Below are 10,080 nucleotides of genomic sequence, written 5' to 3' on the forward strand. Positions count from 1 at the left end.
TGAGACTAAGTATCACTACTCTGGATACTAGAGTCTATTAGGCAAATTCTCTCATTAACTGTGGAATCTGCACCCCAGAAATTGGGTCCTTTTTCACTGCATCATCAATGCTAGTAGACAGAAAGTCAGCAGAGCACTGGAATGATGAGTGAAAAGAACAACAACAAAACAACAGCTAAAAAAACTTACCTTAGTTTTATTTGCCTAATAGACTCTAGTATCCAGAGTAGTGATACTTAGTCTCAGTTTTGGAGGGATAGGAAGTCTCACAGTCACAGATAAGAACCAAGGTAATTAAGGTGAAGGTTTCTAAAACAAAGGTCTCTAATAACTTGAAAAGTTGTGTAATCAGGAAGTCAATTTGTAACATATTTTCATAAGGAAATCTTGGTGTATGTAGTTATTTCAAGTATTTTTCCAGTTAAAATTGTCTAACACATCCTGAAAAATTGTAATCTTAAAAAATTGACTGGAAAATTATTGTTTCTGTAATTAAATTCCTTTTTATACTTAAAATTTTACTTTAATCCCATTGGGCCATAATAAAAGAATAGAATTTTATCATTTGCTGGAAAATGAACAAAATTTGAAGACATTATGTTAAGTGAAATAGGTCAGGCACAGAAGAATAACTACATTCTCTAAATAGTTGAGAATATAGAAGTCTAGAGAATTGAGGTTTTGAGGCTGGAAAACTATCCTGAGGATTTATGGAGAACTTAGAGAACTTGTTCTGAAATAGTTTTAAATGTAGAAATCAGTTTTTAATGTTCTGTTGCAAAGTCAGGTAAGTATTCTCTCCAAAAACCAACTGGAAGAAGCAATGCAGGTTCTCAGTACATAAGCCTGGGAATAATTGCTCTGGACATACTAATTAATCCTATGGTCATGATGACTTACATTCATTTTTGAATTATTATTCTGTAACCCATAGGTAAGCACAAATATGTAAAAAGAATAAATTCAGTGAAGGCACAAAAAGAACATCATGATAATGCTACTGACGATTATAAATAACTTAAATACGATATGTACAAATATAATGATAAATTAAAAATAGTACAGTCCTTAACAAGTAACAATATGTCATTTACAATACCTATGAAACTTTACACAAAGGAATTTTGTTATCAGAAACCTCCAAATTTCTTTTGTCTGTGTGTGTGTGTTTGTGTGTGTATGTGTGTGTGTGTATGTATGTGTGTGTGTATGTGATTGTGTGGGGGCGTTTGTGCGTTTTTGTGTTAGTATGTCCATGTGTATACAGGTGCATGTCGAGACCAGAAGTCAACACTGAGTGTATTTCTCTACTGTTCTTGAATTGATTTTTGAGATGTAGTTTTTCATTTAACATGGTGCTCATCAATATAGCTAAGCTGGATTGTTAAGTAGCTTCAGGGAATCTTCTGTCTTTACCCCATGAGGGTTAGGATTAGGGTTATAGACACAGGTCATTGCACCCAAATATGATGCAGATTTGAAGATCCAACTTCAGGTCTTGATGCTGCCAAAACAAGCACTTCTCTAGACCAGCCAGCTCTGCGTCCCACTTCTTAAAATTTCTAATACATAGCTTCTTTTATAAGACAGAAAAAAAGAGGTTTTTTTTCAGCATTAACAGAATATGTGTGGTACTTGAAGAAGAATATCATAGCCTCACAATAATAATTGCAGTTCATGCTTAATTTGAGAAGTAAAATGCAACAAGATAACTGCACACATACACATGAGTTGTAGTGATTTTCCAAAACCTTGATCTAATCTCCATTCTAGCAAGAGGGTGAATTGCTTTGTGACTCATTGTTTTTTCCTGCTTTTAATTTTCTGGACTCATGGACGCTCTACTCTTCCGGTGGTCATGCAAGGAAACATCCACCCAGAAAGTGATCCCAAAAGACTTTCCCACGAGTTCTTGGTTCAATATTTCATTTTGGTTTGCTTTTCTCATGTACTTGCCTCAAAAGAAAGTACAAATGACTGAGTGAAGCTATTGTTTGTATAGAACAACTGTCACTTGAAGATTAGGAAACAATGAACTTTTTTGCTTCTAGAATACACAACTAAATATAATTCCAAAAATATACGCTAAATTTGTGAGAGAAATTAAGTATTCCTTTCTGTTTAACTAAAGCCATTAACAATATAATATTTATTCTCAACAAGAACAAATTTGATTTTATCACAGTGAATAATTATTCACTCGAAGCTTCATATGGACAAAATGATATGAATTTTCTATTTTTAAGGTCAAATTATTTGATATTGAAAATTTTATGTGTAGATGTTAAAATGTACAGACAGGTTTATTATTTACTCCTTATATTAATTATTATTAGGGCCTTCTAATAAGCAGCTACATCTTTCTTTTATTCCAAAAAGAATATATAAAAATTTTGAATACTATTCTATATTTGCAAACACATTTAAATACAAATGTTAAGTATTACCATGAATGCATATATATATATATATATATATATATATATATATATATGCAAACAGAAGTAAGACAGAAATTTCACTGTGTTAAAGAATGGATGTGCTATCAATGTGACTATAGAAGTATGTTCAAGGTGCTTATATCTATGAAGATATTTTATACAATGTAAGTATACAATTTTTATTAGAATTTAAAGCAGAAAGGAAGTTAAAGAAAGAATTATTTTTCATAGTTTAGTAAAGCATTCCTACTAACAGAGATATTTGAATATGTCCTGGAGGGTCTGGAGAGAGAACTCAGCTAGTAAAGTGCTAATCTTACAAGCACGAGTACCTGAGTTTGGATAAGTAACATTCATATAAAAGCTAGGCATGGCCTTGCATGTCTGTAAATACAACACAAGGGTGGTCCAGGGGAACTGCTGGTCATTCTGTTTAGTCTGAACAGAGTGTTCTAGGTTGAGTGAGAGACACTGTCTCAACTGATAAACTAAGGAAGTGGTTAAAGAGGATATGGTAAGACTCTGGCCTCCACGTGGCTCCACACAGGTGAATGCACCTATGCATATGCATATGCATACTGTACACACACACACAGACAAGACAAATGGATATGTAAATGAATAGAGACTATCATAGTTTACCCCGTAAAGTTACTATATATGGCTTGAACACTGGATATATATTTCCATACACATCAGTTTGTACAAAAGATTAGGATAGAAAATTAATTTTGTACTTGTTGTTGTAAAAGGGACACTATTTTTTATAAGCTAGTAATCAGAGTTATCTATAGTTGAGAAATACTAAATAATTTCAATATGGAGAAAAATTATACCATGTATATCTAGGCATAGTATAGCACATGCAAAATAGTAAGCTACTGTGACACTCTACTATGTTTTCAGCTAGCAATAGGTGCCCTATGTGTGCATGCCACAGAAATATTACATTACATGTTAGGAGAACCCTCTAGAAGAGAAGGCAAAGTCTAAAGGATTATAAGATAGCAGCCTAGAGGAGAATCCTTGGGTTTGAAGAACGAATGAGGGCTCTTGGTGGTATGCATTTTTGCTTGTGTTTGAAATTGTCCTCTTAGCATCACACTGAATGAGCTGTTGGCAAGTAGCATCATATATTGATGGTCAATAAATGATAAAATATATTTAACTATTATAACTGTTATATATTATACTATTATAGCTGTTAATATATTGAACAAATAGAGGTTTGCATTACCCGTGGTGTGTTTGAACATAGGGCTCCCATGGTCACTCAAACACACAGACCATTTACCAAACAAATACCATAGAGGAAAACACATTCAGGTGATTTTCTCACCTGGTATGTAGAAATCTACTATCAACAGTAGAATGAAAACAAAGAAGCATGTGAGTAACATTTGTGTTGATGAAACACTAGAAACTAACAGAACTCTTTGAACTGAATGGTAAAGCATGCCAGAATGTCAAAAGAAGAGCTACTAAGGCATATAAATCTAAAATATATAAAGCACATTTATTAAAAACCAAGGAAGTAGAAAGCAAATGAGCACTTCGAGATCAGCTGAAGAAAAGGTTTCCATGTAATCCCTGACATAAAGAAAGAACTTTAAAGGATAATGAAAAAAATAAGATAATGAGAACAATAGAGGAGATTAATTAAGCAACATTTCTATGAAAGAAATGAAAAGAAGTAGCACTGACATATTATAAAGTAGGAAAGGCTAATGAAATGGCTCAGTGGATAAAGGCGTTAGCTGTGCAGATCTACTGACCTGACTGTGAAGGGCTGGAGGACAGAACTGACTCTGGAAAGTTGTCCTTTGATCACCACTTGTGTATGCCTAACATGTGCACACACACACACACACACACACACACACACACATAGACACGCACGCACACATGCAAACACACAGGCACACTACAGTTAAAATACAAATAAAACGATAAGAAGACAGGAGAAAGAGTGATGTAAATGAAATTTCTCTCTATTGTAAATTACTTAAATCTCACACTAAACAGAAAGTCTGTTAAATAAATTAAAGTAGAACTCAACCTTTGTTCCTAAGAAGCACAAGTAGTGTTTAATATTTTCTTTTAAATTTTCAAGAACAGAATAATCTTTATCTCATAAAGTGTATTCAAACTAACATAAATAGGAAAAATTCCTAACTTACTTTACACACCCTGCATACCTTTGAAAACAGCAGTTAAATTAATATTAGTAAACAGTACTTCACCACTAAAATTGTTGCCAATTCTTATGTATATTATATGCTATAATAAATCATTATCAAACTCATCATAATGGAGTAAATATAGCTAGTCATGAGAAAATGATTCAGTGCTATCTACAACATTAATGAAGTATGGAATAGGAAACAAGTGATTATCTTAAAAATTTATGAAACAACTTGGTTAAACCCACTCTATAATCATAATAAAATTGAAAAACTATTATATCTCCAAGTTAAAAACTGAGACTGAGAATCAGGGTGGATCTACTTTTTGATTATAAATGGCAGAAAGCTTCCTACCACAACTGTGGTCATTTAAAACAAAAACAAACAAACCCCCCAAACAATGCAATAAAATGAGAAAAAGAAACTGAAGATAAAATCTGAACAGGCATTGTAAAATTTTATTTTATTTTTTTAAAGATTAAGCGATCATTTGCCCAACAGAATGCCTCCAAAGTGGCAGAAAACTTTTTGGGTAGTCCAATAAGGTGAGTAAAGTAGGTATATCCTATACCTACTGTGTGGCTTTCTATTGTCAACAGCATAAATTATGATAGAATATCATAACAAGCCTGTAAAAATAATCAAGCCAAGCCACAGAAAAAATATACAAATAGACATAGAGAAAGAGAATGAGAAAGAGAAAGAGAGAGGAGAGAGAGAGGAAGGGGGGAAGAGAAGGAAAGAGAGAGAGAGAGAGAGAGAGAGAGAGAGAGAGAGAGAGAGAGAGACTGAAGACTGACTACTGGCATGAAGAAATAGCACTTGTCTCCTGAGTCACAGAAATTTGTATAAAAAGAATCTTTCTAAGATGACAAGTTCTGTAAATTACCATGGCTAACTATAGAATCAGAACTAGCTAAATCAACTCTGAAATTGGGGAATAAATAAAAGAAATTTGCTTTAGCAGAGAAAGAAAAGTAAAGCTGTGTTAATCTACCATGTAATGCTGGCACAGAAAGGTTCAATTCAATGAAATAAATCTCGGTACATGGGAGACATTAATATAAATAACATATAATTTCATAAAAAAACAGAGTTTATTGGGTGATTTTAGAAAAGCTTACATTATAGAGTAAATCAAGATAGACTACTCTAGGAAGATATAAAAGGACATGGATATTAAAATATTTGTATTGTAGGCAAAACTGGGAATTTGTTTGCTGGGCTTTATAATAAGGGTCCTTCGAAGGCCTCTGTGTCAAAATATTTTCCCCAGACTGTGGCAATGATAATGGATCTGTAAAATAATAGGGGCCTTGTGGGAGGGATTCCTTCTAGGAGAAGCACAGCTTGAAGGGAATATCAGGCCTCCCCCACCCCCTCATTTTAAATATTTCTCTTTCTGCTCACTAGCTAAACACCTCTCTTATCCACTTATTCCCATAGATCTGAAGCCACAGAGCCAACCAACATGGATGACAACCTTGGAAAATGAGTCAAACTAAACCTTTTCTCATTAGCTATTGATACCATGTATTTTGGTACAGAAATAAAAGGTCTACTCATAGTACTAGAGTCTATAGATAAATGACTTTGTAGGTTTTTTTAAACTACTAAAGGCATCTAAATACACACACAAATAAGGAGATCAAAAGATGTATTTGACATAGCCTTCAGAATTTCTAATAAAATGATTGCAGGCAAAATAAATAGAAGTAACATATTGTGAACACAGTTTTTAAAATATGAAATTAGCAACTTTATGCAGACAAAGTGACTCAGAAGATTTAAAGGGTTATAAGTCCATATAAAATATCCCTTTATAATGATGAATGATTTATAACAGAGGTATCTTGGGTAACTAGCAGGTATATGCAGAGGGGAATGGCCTCATTTGATCATAGATTTGTATGTGAGCCACACATACAAATTGAGTTGTTGAGTGGAAAATCTTGTAAATCTGAGTTCATGTAAGTTTGAGTAATATTCTCTCATCAGCACACTTACTAGTTTGGGTCATTGGTAGTTGGATTCTGAACTGCTGTAAACAAAAATCCCAGTTGCTTCATTGTTTAAAAAAATATAATGGAAACTGTCAAAAATGAATCTATATGATAAAGTTATAAAATTTTAAAGGCTATAAATATTCACATCAAGTTCTATAATAGAATATTGAATAATGTGAAAGTGGGGCCAGGATTTCTCCAACAGGAAAGGGAAATTTCAAATCAAGAAGAGTCTTTCATAGCTCAATTTTACTGAACACTTAAGACAGCCAAACACTCAACCTTTTGCTTTGAACTCCTTTTCCAAAAGCATTTATCAGAAAGCTTTCTAAAACAGAAGTTGCATTTGTTTTTCCACTCTTGTCAGATTTATATTAAACTCAGAGATGAGGGGTTCCTAAAAGTTCTCCAAGTGATTCTGGTTAGTGCCCTCAGGCTGATATATTGTCCAAGGGGTTGTGTAGGCTTTGGAGCTAGTGGAGGACCAGAGTCAAAGATTTCCAGGATCTATTTGATTGCTTTAGACGGTTCTCGAGAATCTGAAATTTTGAAAAGCTCACCACAATGGTCTGACACAGGAAGTTCCTGGATAGCATTGTGGTAAGAACCACCTTAGTACACTGCAAGGTAACTTTTCGAAAAAAGAGGAATACTACCAGCAGGAAAAGGATTTATTCATTTATTTTTTACTGTTTGTATGTGTGTATATGTTTGAGACAAGATCTCTCACTGACCTACGACTTTCTAAGTATCCTAGGCTAAATGACTAGTGAGCCCCAAGGATCTGCCTGTCTACTACTACAAATGTTTATGACTACACATGGGTTCTGACACTTGAACTTGGCTCCTCATGAGCAGTGGTAGCATGTTTCCATTGGTTCTAATTTTTAGTTGATGTTTAATGTACAAGTTACATGCAGTGTGTAATGATAAAATTGGAGTAATTGCTTTATATTTTTAAGAATTTATTATTTTGTTTGTATTGAAAACTTTGATTTTTTTCCGGTTCTTTATAAAACATAATTATGGAAAGAGGAATAATGAAACAGGAAGGGTTAAATGGAATGGGGAATGGGAGGGCAGAGTAGAGATAGAAGTATGAAGAAGGATAACTAACACTAAAGAGCTTTGAAAAAAAATAACACATGGAAACGTACTACTCTAGAAACTTGCCCAAACATATACACATATAAAAGAGGTCTAAACAGAATCACCCCTTTATGGGGGCAGCAATAATACTTTAACACCTTTCTCCAATATCATAAACCATAAAATCCCATAGATGTACGTCCCTAAGCATACACACAATTATAAGCTGTTGCTAAAGACACTACATGCTATCATAGGATGTGGAGCAATCAAGCTGGTTCTGACCTGGAAATTTCATGCGTACTGGATAGCTTTCAGATTAATAGATGCTACCAGAGGAGGAAAATAGCCAGCAGGTTTACCCAGCTTTGTAGGAGCCAGAGGGAGTCAACATTTTAAAAACAACAGTTGCTAGATACAACAGTGTCTTTTTACATATGATCTCTTTGTGAATGTGACAAAACCTGCCTTCCCATGTCACAACATTTATTAGGGAGGGACTCATTAAATCACATGCTCCAGTAGGTTGTCCTACACCTTTGTAGGTTGAAGCAACCAGAAATGGGTTAAAAAATATAAATATATATACATATATGTACATATATACAACATATATACACATATAAATACATTATATAGATATACTCATCATAAATAAAGAAATGCATAATATATATAAACACATGCACATATACATATATTATAACTTCATTTTTTAATTTTCAAAGGATTAATAAAATAAGAAAATTCAAAAGAGCACATGAAGTTGGAAGAATGTTTTGGAAAGATAGCAAAGAATAAGGGTGGGGAAAAGAAGATGGATTTCATCAGACTGCATTAAATTCATGCAGGAACTTTTCAGTCAATACAAATAGGCAACCTATTATCATAAGTGTAGGCTGAAAAGAATGAGAATTTATTCTTCCTATGTCACTATGTCTCTGTGTCTGTTGTATTTGTGTTCTTTGAGCTACTTATCCTGCCTCACCACCAAGCTCTACTCTTTTATCTACTATGAAATCAAATATTTTATTCTCTATAAATATTTGCCATCCTTTATTTTTATTTTGCTTAACATGCTACCATTTTGTTCCATCCATGCTGCTACAAACAATAAAACTGTGTTTTATCAGTAAGTAATATGAAATGTATATAGACATATGTATGTACACACTGTGTTTTCTTCAACCCATCTGTCCTTGAATGGGCATTCCAACAAGCTCTGTGTCTGAAATATTAGTAAAGGGGGTTGTAATAAATATGGAAGTACAGATACATTTTTGAGAGACTGATATCTTTCCCTTTGGGTATGTAGTTATGGGATTATTGTAGTAAATGATAGGCAGCTTTGAGATGGGGGAGGGGTACCATGCTGCTTTCCAGAATGCATGTTCTAGTTTTCAGTCACGTTAGCCTTATAAGTGTTCCTCTGTCTTCACCTCTTTAGTAGCATTTGTTATTTTTGTTTTATTTCTGACTACACTGACAAACTCCATTTGTTTGGATTCACATTTCCATAATGAATAAAGACATTGAACATCTTTTCATATACTTGTTGACTACTTACGTATCTTTTGAGGAATGTCTATTTATAGCATTTGTGATTTTAAATCAAATTATTTGTTCTTTTCCCATTCTATTTTATGCAAACCCCTGATAATTTCTGGATATTATTAGTACCTCCTCAGATGAGCTATTTACAAATATCTTCTCCAGTTTTTCTGCCTGCCTCATCTCTATTGACTTATTACTTTACTGAGGAGAAGCTTATTAGTGTGATATGATCTCATATATCTATTTTTGCTTTTGTTGCCTATGATTTGGGGAATCTAATAAGTATAATATCATACTGATATCTTGGATCTTTCCATTATATATTAATGGCTTAATTTGATCCATTTTATTGATTTTTATATAGTATAAATTTGAAATATAATTTTACATATAGATTCTCATTTCCCCATTCAGCTTTTAAAAAATCTGTCAAATGCATGATTTCATTGCTGCTATTTTGTATTGTTTTAATTGTTGTAGTAAATTCATAAGTATTTGAACCATGACTATGAACTGAAACATCAGAAAAAAACAGATATCATACTATTGCTACACTAAAACATACAAAGAAAGATTTATGATGGGCTCAACCTCAGCCTTTTGGGTTGTATTTGGGACAAAGGTAATACTGAAAATTCACCTCCTGGGGTCATAGTCTATTCCAGTCTCCAGGGAGATGTAAAAATACTGTTATATCTTCTAGAGGGCTTTCCTACTACAACACATTTGGGGAAAGATTAGTAGTAGAATAAACAGCTTAATGAGTAAGTCTATGGTAGTTGTGATGATTTGAATCAGAATAGC

Source organism: Grammomys surdaster, unplaced genomic scaffold (genome assembly GCF_004785775.1).
Source record: "Grammomys surdaster isolate TR1022 unplaced genomic scaffold, NIH_TR_1.0 194, whole genome shotgun sequence".
Classification (NCBI taxonomy): domain Eukaryota; kingdom Metazoa; phylum Chordata; class Mammalia; order Rodentia; family Muridae; genus Grammomys; species Grammomys surdaster.